This window comes from Tasmannia lanceolata, unplaced genomic scaffold (genome assembly GCF_043159265.1).
Source record: "Tasmannia lanceolata isolate RefF3 unplaced genomic scaffold, GAP_Taslan_0.1 ptg000044l, whole genome shotgun sequence".
Classification (NCBI taxonomy): Eukaryota; Viridiplantae; Streptophyta; class Magnoliopsida; order Canellales; family Winteraceae; genus Tasmannia; species Tasmannia lanceolata.
Window position 1 is genome coordinate 25,660,267 of NW_027518721.1, and position 12,383 is coordinate 25,672,649.

The following is a 12,383-nucleotide window of genomic DNA, read 5'->3' on the forward strand; positions in this document are numbered from 1 at the left end:
TCAGAAATGTACGCAATAACTAAGTTCAGAAATGTACGCAATAACTAAGACGCCGAGCTCACAGGCCTTATACTACAAGAAACGTGTTTTCCAGCGGCGGACCTATAAAGGCAGTCTTTAAAATCACCTCTGTAAGTACAAAAATACAGGCAGGCAAAGACAAACACATATAGAGGCAGTCTAAACCGCCTTTACATGTTCCCAAACCTAGAGACAAACGAAAATTAGCCCACGGTATTTTTATACACCGACCGTCTTCACAGCCTTTATACATTCTTAAAGGCTGCCTCTACAGCTCCTCTTTATAAAACCCCAAAATAGATCAGCCCTAGTCTCTACCCACGATTTTTTTCTCTCTTCCCGCTTACCTCCCAAGTGAAAATTTCTCTTCGATATGTGTTTCGGCCAAAGTTTCCAACAAATCTGAGGTCCTAAAAACCCTAATAGATCTCACCATTTTAGTTTTGATGTCCTCAAACAAAGTCAGGTTAGGGTATTTTTTCATTTCTCTCTCGTTTTGAGGTCCTCAAAACAAAATCAACTTGTTCTGTAATTGCTACTGAGATCGTCCTCCAATCACTAATATTTTCGCGTGGATCGGGGATTTGGTTCGGGTAAGCTCCATTCTATGAAAATATCCTATTTTTTTGAATCATGGAGTCATTTTGTTCTCTCTCTTTTTTATTAGGGTTTCGATCTTTTGCATAAATTTTCCATTTGATTCTCAGTTTTTTGCATATTTTTCATGTATATTTTTTCTTCCAAGCAAAATGTTAGGGTTTTGAAGTAGGGTTTTTTCTTGTTCGATTCATAGTATTTTTGTTTCTTATAAATCCAGAGGTAAATCAGTAGTAATTTTTAGTTTTTGCTCTTTGTTTCTGGGCTAGAAAACCCCTCTCCCTCTTCGATCAGAGCCCTATCCCTTGTTGCTGGTGATCCTCTCTCCGGTCTTGCTCTATCCATCAATCCTCTCTCTGGCCTTGAATACGAGGAGAAGAAGGGTTTCACGTTTTTTTTCTTTTCTCTCTTCTCATTTTGTCATTTTCCCCTCCTTCGCTCAATTTTTCTGATAGATCCGAGTATTGGGGTTTCTTCTTTTTTTTTTATGATTTTCAAAGGTGCCACAAAACTCAGATTCTGATTCAGCTTTTCAGATTGGCGTAAGAGATTCTAAGAGATACAGTCATAAGATTTGTGGGAATTCAGACGAGTTTCGTATCGATTGGGAGACGGAGATCTCCGAGAAATTCGTGGTTTCCATCTAATCTGCAGTGTCTTCAACGGTAATTCTTTGGTGATTTCTTTTTTCCTGTTTAGGATATGTGGTGATTTCCTTGTTTTTTATCAGAGCATGTCAATAGGTCAGCTTTGAGTTGTAGTGTGATATGAACATTTGTCTACTAAAAATTGAATAGGGTTGGTTCAAGTTATTTTTTAGTGTGTAAAATATATGAACTTTTACAAATATTTTTACTTTCCTAACTTTTCCAGAAAATTCCTGCAATCCAAACAGGGTCTTAGTTCTTCATATCCCCCACCCTATAGATTGCAAATCTAGAACCTTAGTTAGAGCTGTTTTATGGTAAATGTCTACAAGAAAAAGGGAGTGGCAATTGTCAAATGATCCAGGCCATTCACCTGTTGAGACCCATTGTGGATAGGTCATGGCACCAAACAAATCCTAACACTTTGAATTTGTAAGCTTCCAATGGACAATTAGATTATCAAACCAGATAGTGTGACAAAGTAGGGAACCCACCAAATCTCTGCTCGCCACATGGCTTAGAGAGCAGTAATGTTTCATTCATTTGGAAAATCAAAAGGGTAATTTTAATGACGAAAGGAGATAGAGCAGTTCGGTTCTCTAATTTCTGTTGTACAACTGTGGTGATATTATGTCATTTTTTGGGTTCCGAGTCAGTTACTGAACTGTTTCCCATGTCATTTCCCATTTAAGGACACCTCCGATACCACTAAAAGTTATTTGCATATAATCTTACATGTAAATGGTTTTGAAGTTTACTATGATTATGTACAAATAATGTAATAATACTTGTAAAAATGATATAGTTAATGGCTTCAAAAGTCCTTAATGTCCCGTTTGAAATAAGGCCATTTTTTGGCATCCAAAGAGGCATTTGGTGCTGTTCGGCAACCATTCTCTGTCCTCATTCTTCCATGTGGTGAATGAGAAATTCATAAAATCTCTGAAGATGAAGTTCTGCAACTGGGCCGGTCTACCCATTTCTATCTTTTCCATTTTTTGCGGTGGCCAAATGATGCGGATTTAGAATACCTCGCAGATGCCTTTCACGACTCATGTAGAGATGCTTACTATATTATCATCATCTTATACAAACTAGAATTGAGATCGTTGATTCATCATGTATTGGACAGAAACAATTAGGCCTTGAATATCCGGAATTAGACTTTCAGTTGTAGTTTAAGACCATAAACAATATGTTCAGGTCGCAATGGGTATTCTTGCTTGTTTGTCTTTATTTTTCGAAAATGTGAAGGAGATGCTTACATGAGGTGATTTTATTGAAGAGTTTCTTTGTGTCGAGTTAATTATCGTAATGAAAAAAGAACAAAAAATCATAGCTTGATGGATGTACCAACAGGTGGAGTCAAAGAATCCCTTGGGATCCTACAAGATCATTTCTTTTTTATTCTCCGATAGATGATCAGCACTGGTGAAATCTGTGGATTTTTTATTTCGGGGGAAATGCTAGGGTTTGATTTTTTAAGAAACAAAAAATCTGTGGGCCAAACTAGAAATTCTCCCAATACTAGGGGTGTTCGTTCAGTTATAACCGAACTGAATAGACCGAAATTTGATAACCAAAATAATTTCGGTTATCAAATTTCGATAACCGAAATTTCCAAAAACCGAACCGAAACCGAACCAATTAAAAATTAGGTTATTCGGTTATTCGGTAACCAAATAACCAAATAGTGGGAGAAAAAGAGGAAAAAAAGCAAAATCTCGGTTTGGATCGGAGGGCTAGGATCATCCTATCGGAATGAGTTTTTGAGCACAACCTAATTAAGTTGTGATCAATCAAATGGATGGTTTTGTTCATCCTACAGAGCACCCATATAGCACTTTTTTTGGAAAAATAATGGTTTTTATCCATAATTTCAGTTAACCGATTTTTTTTTTGAGATACCCGAACCCGAATAACTGAATTTTCAAAAAAAAAACCGAAACCGAACCGAAAAGGAAAAAAACCGAACCGAACCGACCAAACCAATTCGGTTCGGTTCAGTTATTCGGTTATAGCCGAATAAGAACTCCCCTACGCAGTACAAGTGAAGTAGTGGAGGTAACAACTTTTTCATGGATTTAGTTTAAAACCCTCTCGGCTTCCGCTCCCCTAGTGTCAATGGACAATGAAATTCCACTTTGGAGTTGGGTCTTGTACATGAGGTTCATTTGGTTCCAATGTTAATATTAGTATTTGCAGACTAGATTATTCAAGTTGGGTGTCTTGATATTGTGCCATGTTATTAATGTTGTTATTTTGTTTTCTTTCAGAGGATATTTCAATTGTGCAAGTTAGTTTATGGGATGCATTGTCATTTTTTATGTTATGATATTTTATCTTATATAATAGATAGAATTGCAGACTTCTATGGCTTGTTTAACATGTTATCTAGATAGAAAATTATAACTTAAATAATATCTTTTGACCATTCTCTATAAGAGGCTATGTTGATATGCTGACATACAATTGTTCTTTTTATTTGTTTTTTTCACACAGTGACATATATAACTGTGGTTTTTTTATTTGTGTTTAGGTTTAGGTTGTTGGGTTTAGGGTTTGGGATTGAGTTTGAAATTTGTGTTTGGGTTTAGTTATATGTTTTTTACTATTAAAATGATCAGATTCCAAGGACTCCATGAATGGAGCCTAGATAGTTGGAATGACACCCATGTTTTGTATGCAAACATGTTTGTTCAAGTTTGGGTAATTGATACTCATACCTTTTTAACGGATCTTCTTCATGTGGGAATTTTTCAGTTGTACATGTTTCTTCCATTCGATATCACATTGATCTCGAGCAAATCAGGAATAGAGTAATGGATCGACACTGGATTCAACTAGGCATGTTCGAATCTCAATACATTTTTTGTTTTTCAAACGTACATGGATTCAATTGATGCATTATTTTAACATGTGTCAAGTGTGTTTCTCGCTTGGATGAAATATGGATGACCCAGCGTACAAGGAAGGGGTTAAAGAGTTTATAAAGTTCGCATTTGCCAATACACCTCGTTGGAACAAGATAATATGCCCATGCAATAAATGTGTCCTTGTTAGGGTGGTTGATCAGACACAGGCGGAGGAACATTTATTATGGAATGGGATGCTTAAAGGATACACTAGATGGTATTTCCATGGGGAAGGGTCTTCAAGTGCCGCTAGTGAGGGTGATCGCCCCATCATGATGACCCGAGTAGACAAGATGGTATGCATGACTCGTTGCATGACACATTTTGAGTGCCGAGTCATGATGAAGAAGTTGAGCCAACGGATGATGAGTTTGATCCAGTAGATGATGAGCTTGGTCCAGGAGTTGCAGCTGGAAAGCGTCTTGATGCAGATGCACAAAAAATTTTCAGGTTATTACAGGACGCTGAGCATGATTTGTATCCCGGCAGCAAGTTATCAAAATTGAACTTCGTTGTTCGGCTATTTCACATAAATTGATTCAATGGATGGAGCAACAAATCATTCACCATGTTGCTCGAGTTGTTGAAAGAGGCACTTCCCGAGGGGGAATCATTGCCAAACTCTTTTTATGAAACGAAGAAGATTATTAGGGATTTAGGCCTCCATTAAAATAAAATAGATGCATGCCCCAACGATTGTATGTTGTACCGGAAGGAAGCGGCTAACGATTCGGCTTGTTGCATATGTGGGGCTTCCAAGTGGAAATCAACTGGACAAAACTCAAACGACGATAGAAGTTCTTCATCTACAGGAGTACAAAAAGTATCTGCCAAGATTCTGCGTCATTTCCCATTGAAACCAAGGTTGCAGAGGCTATACATGTGAAAGAAAACGGCTTCTTTCATGACCTGGCATGATGGAAGTCGTACCAAAGACGGGCTATTAAGGCATCCTGCAGACTCCACCGCATGGAAAACATTGGACGACAAATACCCAGTATTTTCTTTAGAGTCTCGCAATGTTAGCCTTGGGTTAGCAAGTGACGACTTCAATCCCTTTAGGACGATGAGAATCGCACATAGCACGTGGCCAGTTATTCTCATGCCTTATAACTTGCCTCCATGGATGTGCATGAAGCAAACATATATGATGCTCTTGTTGCTTATTCCTGGCCCATCTGCACATGGAAATGATATAGACGTGTATCTGCAACCTTTGATAAAAGAGTTGAAGGAATTATGAGAGGATGGTTTACAAACTTACGACGTATCAAGGAATGAGACATTTCGAATGCATGCAGCGGTGTTATGGACCATCAGTGACTTCCCTGCATATGCTAACTTGTCAGGATGGAGCACCAAAGGAAAACTGGCTTGTCCTTCTTGCAATAAGGACACATGTTCTCGTTATTTGAAGCAGGGAAAGAAAGAATGTTACATGGGCCACCGACGATTCTTAGCCACCAATCACAAATTTCGATTTGAAAAGTGGAGTTTTTATGGCACCGTGGAAGACATGTTAGCTCCGATTCCATTGACAGGACTTGAGGTACTAGACCGATTAAAAAGCATTAACATCACATTTGGCAAGAAACAAGACAAGAGTACGAAGAAGCCAGATACCCGTGGCCAGAAGAGGCCACGTGAGGAAAATCCCTTAGGATGTGAGGAGAATCCTTTGAATAGGTCCAATTCTGCTGCCAAGAATAAGCCTACTAAGGAACACAATTTGAAGAAAAAAAAGTATATTCTTTAGTTTACTGTACTGGGAATGACTCCTATTGCGTCACAATTTAGATGTGATCCACATTGAGAAGAATGTATGTGATAATGTAATTGGGACGCTACTGAATATTGAGGGAAAAACAAAGGACAATTTAAAAGCTCGGCTGGATCTACAATAGATGGGAATAAGGAGAGCACTTCACCCAATGACTAATGGAAAGAACAAAACATATTTGCCCCCAGCATGCTTCACAATGTCAACAAAGGGAAAAGAAGCTCTTTGCAACATCTTGAAGGACATCAAAGTTCCAGATGGCTTTTCCTCTAATATCTCGCGACATGTAAATCTTCAGGAGCGAAAAAATTCAGGATTGAATAGACATGATTGTCATGCCTATACAGTCATGATTTAATAATTTCCCCATAAGAAATATCTCCAAGCTTTAAATGTTAGGTCTAATTGACTAATTTTAGGGTACTAACTGGTTCTGCTAGCTCAAACCGATTTTTATGGAAAGGGATTTATTCTTAAGAAAGACACCCATCACAGCACGCGCTCACTTGTTTTTAGTTCCTGAAAATGGCTTTATTTTCAATAACAGGAAAACAAAAAGCTGTGGAAATGCTGCCATTTTTTTGTAGAAGATAACCAGAGTGGTTATGATGGAAAAAGAGGTGCAAGTATCATTTACCCCTATAAATATTGTTATGAAAGAAATTCGTCAGTTTCTGAATCAACCAGCATAAGTAAAACGAGATCCTCTTTTTTTTTGAATGGCAGTGAAATATTACTAAAAGCATATGACACAACAAGACCAAGGAAATCTCAAGAAGAAAAGAATGGAAAAATACACAACATCTAAACAGAAAGGAAATGAAGGTACCAAAACTATAATGACTCAAAAAATTCCTCCCAAAATCTGTAGAAGAAAGTTAACGAAATTCCCCTCAATAGAAGTTCTCCTGAACAGAGGAATATTAGTTGCCCATTAGACAACCATAGAGAAAATATGGTGCTCCGCACAGTCCTTGATATTCATTTAAAGACTATTCTTCCTTTCCATCCAAACTAACGACAGCACAGTAGAAAAGATAAGGTTCCAAAGAACTTACCGTTGGAGTGCCTTCGGTGCTCTGCACACTCCTTCCTCAAACGACTGTTATGAGGCCAAGAATAACCCAACATTACCTTTAAAAAAAAATAAAAAATAACCCAACTAACTCCAAAAGGGCTAAAACAAAAGACCAAATCGCACTAGTGAACAATGAATCAGCAAATGATCAATTGACTCAGCATCCTCAAGAAATAAGCACAACGGTTAACTAGAATCCTTCGTCTATACCAGAGATGGTCCGCAGCAGTAAGGACTTGATCAAGTCAAGAGGTCCAACAAAAACCTTGACCCTAGGGGAGGGGGACAAAGGATTCCATGTTCTCTAAGCAGGAGAGGAGCAACCTACCCAACAAGATAAGTAGAAAGAGCACACCAAAGTTTTCCATTCGAGGATCATCTCCACTCTTCAGTCAGCAACAAATTCCCTAAAATTCGATTCAATACTAGCTAAGAAAATATAGCTAAGTCAACCTCCCAATCGAAAAAGTTATTTCTACATCTAATGTTCCAAACCACCTTACCATTCTGCTTGAAATATGAATCAGCCACGCTAATATCGTTATCCTCGCTAGGCCATATTCAACAATAACGAAAAGTCTGTGGATAAAGGTTTATTGCCTCACCGTTCATCCGGCCGTAATCTAATTATCTCTCCATTTCCAATTCTGAAACGAAAGCTAACAAGAAAGGTAGCTCTAAACTTTCCAACATCTTGCCAAACAGAGGAAAGGGGCATACAATAGATAGAGAGATTTGCCAACATTGTCTTGGTAAGAGTTGGGGATGCACAATGGTAAGCCTAAGTAAGAGTTGGGGATGGACCCAGCCCTAAAACCTCTCAATTTCCTCAATCTCAAAATCCTCTAATCACTCCTATAACTACAGGCCTACTAAAGTTTATGCATTGCCCCAAAATCGCTCCATACCATCTAAGAAGTGCCTTGATATTTTTAATCTTCGATACCTTAGGGAAAATGAGGAGCAAATTTCATACACGGTGGGCATGATCCTTAGAGAATGGGGTATAGTTGCTAAGGAGATGAAGATATCCCCCCCAAATTGCACCGAGATGGGAACCACCACCGGAGGGTTGGTTTAAGTTAAATTTTGACGGCAGCTCTTTGGGGAATCCTGGCAAAGCTGGCATAGGCGGAATACTTCGGAATACGGACGGACACTCCATCATGACTTTCTTGGGTCCTGCTGGGATCTGTGATGCTAATGAGGCCAAGGCGAAAGCCCTCTTAGTCGGATTGCAATGGTATGTGAGCCATAATGTGGGACCATTGATCATCGAAGGCGACTCTACCAATGTAATTGGATGGGCAAAGAACTTGGGAGGTGGTCCCTGGCGGCTCCACCAAATACTCGATGAAATTCGGGATTTAGTGCAGGAGGTTCATCCATTACTGCAACACCGTCGGAGAATGGCAAACACTGTAGCGGATGTCCTGGCCAAAGATGGGGCACATCTACCCGATACTCGATTCATAATTCAAATCGAGTCGGGTATTGAAGGCCTCCTGTGAAAACATTGTATTTTTTTCTTTTCAGGGGACATCTTGTCCCGACCTGCTTGTACTGTTTTGTTATTAATAAAAGTTAACTTTCAAAAAAAAAAGAAAAAGGTATCCTCTGCATACTGAAGATGAGAAATATAGACCAAGTCATGACCAATGTGGTAGCCTTCAATTAGGCCACAAGAACTAGCTTTATACATCATCCTACTGAAAGTGTCCACCATGATCATGAATAGAAATGAGGAGAGAGGGTCACCCTGATGTAAGCCCCTGAAGGCCTTGAAAAAGCCTTTAAGTGTGTCGTTCACAAGTATCAATACCCAAATGGAGGATAAGCAGGATCATATCCAACCTCGCCATCTCAAGCTGAAACATGTCCTACCGATGATGTAATACAAAGACTCCCCCTCAACATTTTTCGTATGCTATTTCCATATCAAAATTACAAAAACTCCCCTCTTTCCAGTATGATGCATTCAATAGCAAGTAAAGCTCGATCTAGGATCTGCATGTCATTTATGAAAGCATTAAGATTACCAATGACGCCTCCTAGAGCCTCATAGAGTCTATCATCCAAGACTTTAGGTAATATCTTATAAACACTTCCCATTAAGCTAATCGGCTGAAAATCGACAAGGCTTTCCATGCCATCCTTCTTGAGGATCAAAGAGATAAAAGTGGCTTTCATGTCTTTACTCAAGCTCAAGCCTGCATAAAAAATTTGGAACATCTTCACGGTATCTCTTTTGGTCCACTACCAAAAAGTTGGAAAAAGGCTTAACATAGACCATCTGCCCCAGAAGCTTTGTCTTTTTGCGAAGAGAAACGGACAACCCAACTTCCTCAAAGAAAGGGCTTTCTAGCCCCTCATTGAGCTCCAAATCCAACTGATCAAACTTGACATTCTTTGGTCTAGGAAGAGTCTGATTTTCAGAGAAGCATAAACCATAAAAATAAATGACCATTCAAAAAAATCCCCTTAGAAATCAAAATTTTCTCAATGACCCTCACATCATCAATAATTAGCGAGTGGATTCTATTGGTACATCTTCTCGTGCTAGCAATATTATAGAAGTAGGAAGCGTCATGATCCCCTTCTTTTAACCGTTCGATATGGACCTTGGTCTCCACTTCAATTATTCTTATAAAATGATTTGGCTATATTCCTCAAATAGTTGGCATTTTTCAAATTCATCTTCTGAGCTAATTCTAGCTTCACTAAAACCATCAAGGATCTCTCAAATCGCCATCTTTCTCTACTCCACATCTCTCAAAACTTCCTTGGCCCACAATTTAACTTAGCTTATACAAATCTCAAAATTTTCCCCATTCTCTTGTCAGTCCGGTCATACAACTCTGCTTCGACGCACCAAGACTTTAGTTACAGTTTCTCTTTCAGGGAGGGGACTTCCAGCCATGGGAGTTAAATACAAAAGGGAGATGGGTCCCAAGTTCCAAACCTAAGATCCATAAAAATAGGACAATGATCTGAAATAGATTGTTACGTGCTTGTCAACATATATGGATTTTCTTTGTGTTAATCTTTTCTTATTTTGATAGGATAATAATGAGCAGTTATGAAGGCTATAGAAGAAATTGCTATTTGATAGGGATTTGATAAGAAAGTTACCTATTTAATAGGTGACTAGCCTATTTCGTTGGGAGGTATTGTGCCTACTTTCATGAGATTATCACGTTTGTAAACAATTATTTAATGCCTGTAAAAGGCATTGAAGTGAATGAATGAAGAAAATTGTTTTGAAACATGTCTTGTGCACAAAGGAGGATTGATCCTTCCCTCAAAGTGGATCAAGAGGCTGATCTTCCCTCTAAGAAGATCAAATCCGGTGCGAACCGGATCAGGTTCGTAACAAAGTGGTATCAAAGCCGTCAATCATGCGCCATGGGTTGCGAGATTTTGGATTCAATTCTTAATGATTTTTACAAGATTTTTTGAGAATTTATGGAAGAAAATGGCGATTTTCGGAAGGCCTGAACAAAATCAGTATGTTGATCAAGGAAATGCGAGAAGAAAGAAAGCTAAATCATAAAAATGCACAAACTAATGCCGGTGAAGATGATTTAGTTGAACGACATGCAAAAATTCATCTTGATTTTGTCAACCCATTCGATCATTCCATCTCTTTGATTCGTCGCAATGAAAAATCGTATTTCTTTTCCTGTTTGATCACTAGAGATTTTGAAGGTAGAGTTGGGAGGTATTGCGCCTACTTTCATGGGAGTATTTAATAGGTGACTAGCCTATTTCGTTGGGAGGTATTGCGCCTACTTTCATGGGACTATCAAGTTTGTAAACAATTATTTAATGCTTGTAAAAGTCATTGAAGTAAATGAATGAAGAAAATTGTTTCTAAACGTGTCTTGTGCACAAAAGATGATTGATCATTCCCTCGAAGTGGATCAAGACGTTGATCTTCCCTCTAAGAAGATCAAATCCTTTGCGAACTGGATCGGGTTCGTGACATAGATCTATGTAACCCAGTCTACAAAAGTCCTAAAGCATTGATCCATTGTGGGCATAAGAGAAACCCCCTTAACAACCCCCCTCTTTTGTAGCAATGCATAATGCTAGAGATTACAAAAATCGTGGAAGGGCTAAAGCTACTAACCCAAAGAAAGATCCTCCCAAAATCTAATCGAAAACCAAGGTGCCATTCATTTTGGGTTAGAGAAATCATAGAACTATGCCCCCGCCTTGGTTTTCGATTAGAATTTGGGAGGATCTTTCTTTGGGTTAGAGAAATCGCAGAACTACGCCGTGTGGCTCAACCTAATGTTTCCAATTGGATTTATGGAACTCCTTCCATGAATAAGGTGCTTAATTTTATTCCCTTCTTTTCCTTCCCAAAGAAAGTGAAATTCCTCAAATCTATCTATTTTAGAACCATGGAACTTAAATGAGGACATAAAGTACACCGGCATATGAGCAAGTGAAACCATGATGAGGGCATAGTTTTAAATTTCAACCGAAAATGAAACAAAACAACTGAAATGTTTCCATCACCGCCGAAATTGAAACTGAAATGACCGAAATGCTTAAACCAAAATTGTAAAGGGTGGCATGCTCATTGTACCACTTATGCTTGGGTACCATAAAATTTCTCAACAAATTAATATTTGTAGATGAGGGCCACATTTACCGTTGTTAAATCCCTTAACTGAAGTTTTTTTTTTTTTTTTCAAACAACGTATATCGAAAAGAGAACAATATCATTATAGGAAAAAGATTTCCCTTTGGGGCACATTTGGTTACCATGAAATTTTTTTCATGATAAATTGGTGCCTGCAAGTGGTGAGAGAGGGGGGGGTTCACGGGTCAAGTGGATAAAAGTTGAAACAAAATACAAGAAACTAGAGTGAGAAGGGGCTAAAAATAAGGAAAAAAAAAATCTGCTCAAAATTTGATATAGTGTTTCGTGATCTTTTGCTGCTTCTCATTACTGGAGACACTATTTCTTGTTTTTTGTTTCCCGATTTTTAGCCACTTCACCCTCATCTCAACTTTGTGACCCCCGATTTATCATGAAAACGAAAAATCATGCTAGCCAAACGTGTTCGTGTTGGTTATAAGACAGATTTCTAAATTAAAAGACAAATAAATAAACGGCTTTATGGCCTTTTTCAAAAACAGACATTTCTTACTGATTAAAAAATTAAGGGAAAATGACGTGAAAAATGGTGACCAAATAGGCAAATATCCAAAATGAGGGGGAGTTTTCAAAATGACCAAAGAGGGGGGGGAGAGAAAACTTAAGCCAAATCCGGACCAAAGTGCCCTTTTGCCTTCTCTCTCTTTACTGTTTTACCGTCTCTCTCTCTCTC

General features: G+C 38.4%; 1 long non-coding RNA gene across 2 annotated transcripts; it reads left to right on the forward strand.

Annotated features, from left to right (window-relative positions):
* The first annotated feature begins 201 nt into the window (after positions 1-201).
* Positions 202-8,647, forward strand: LOC143863577 (uncharacterized). 2 transcript variants are annotated; one of them, XR_013240907.1, is made up of 3 exons: positions 202-614; positions 1,147-1,283; positions 7,990-8,647. It is a non-coding gene; the product is annotated as an uncharacterized LOC143863577 (long non-coding RNA). The 2 variants fall into 2 exon arrangements; XR_013240908.1 differs by having other exon boundaries at positions 203-614; positions 1,155-1,283.
* Positions 8,648-12,383: the final 3,736 nt, after the last annotated feature.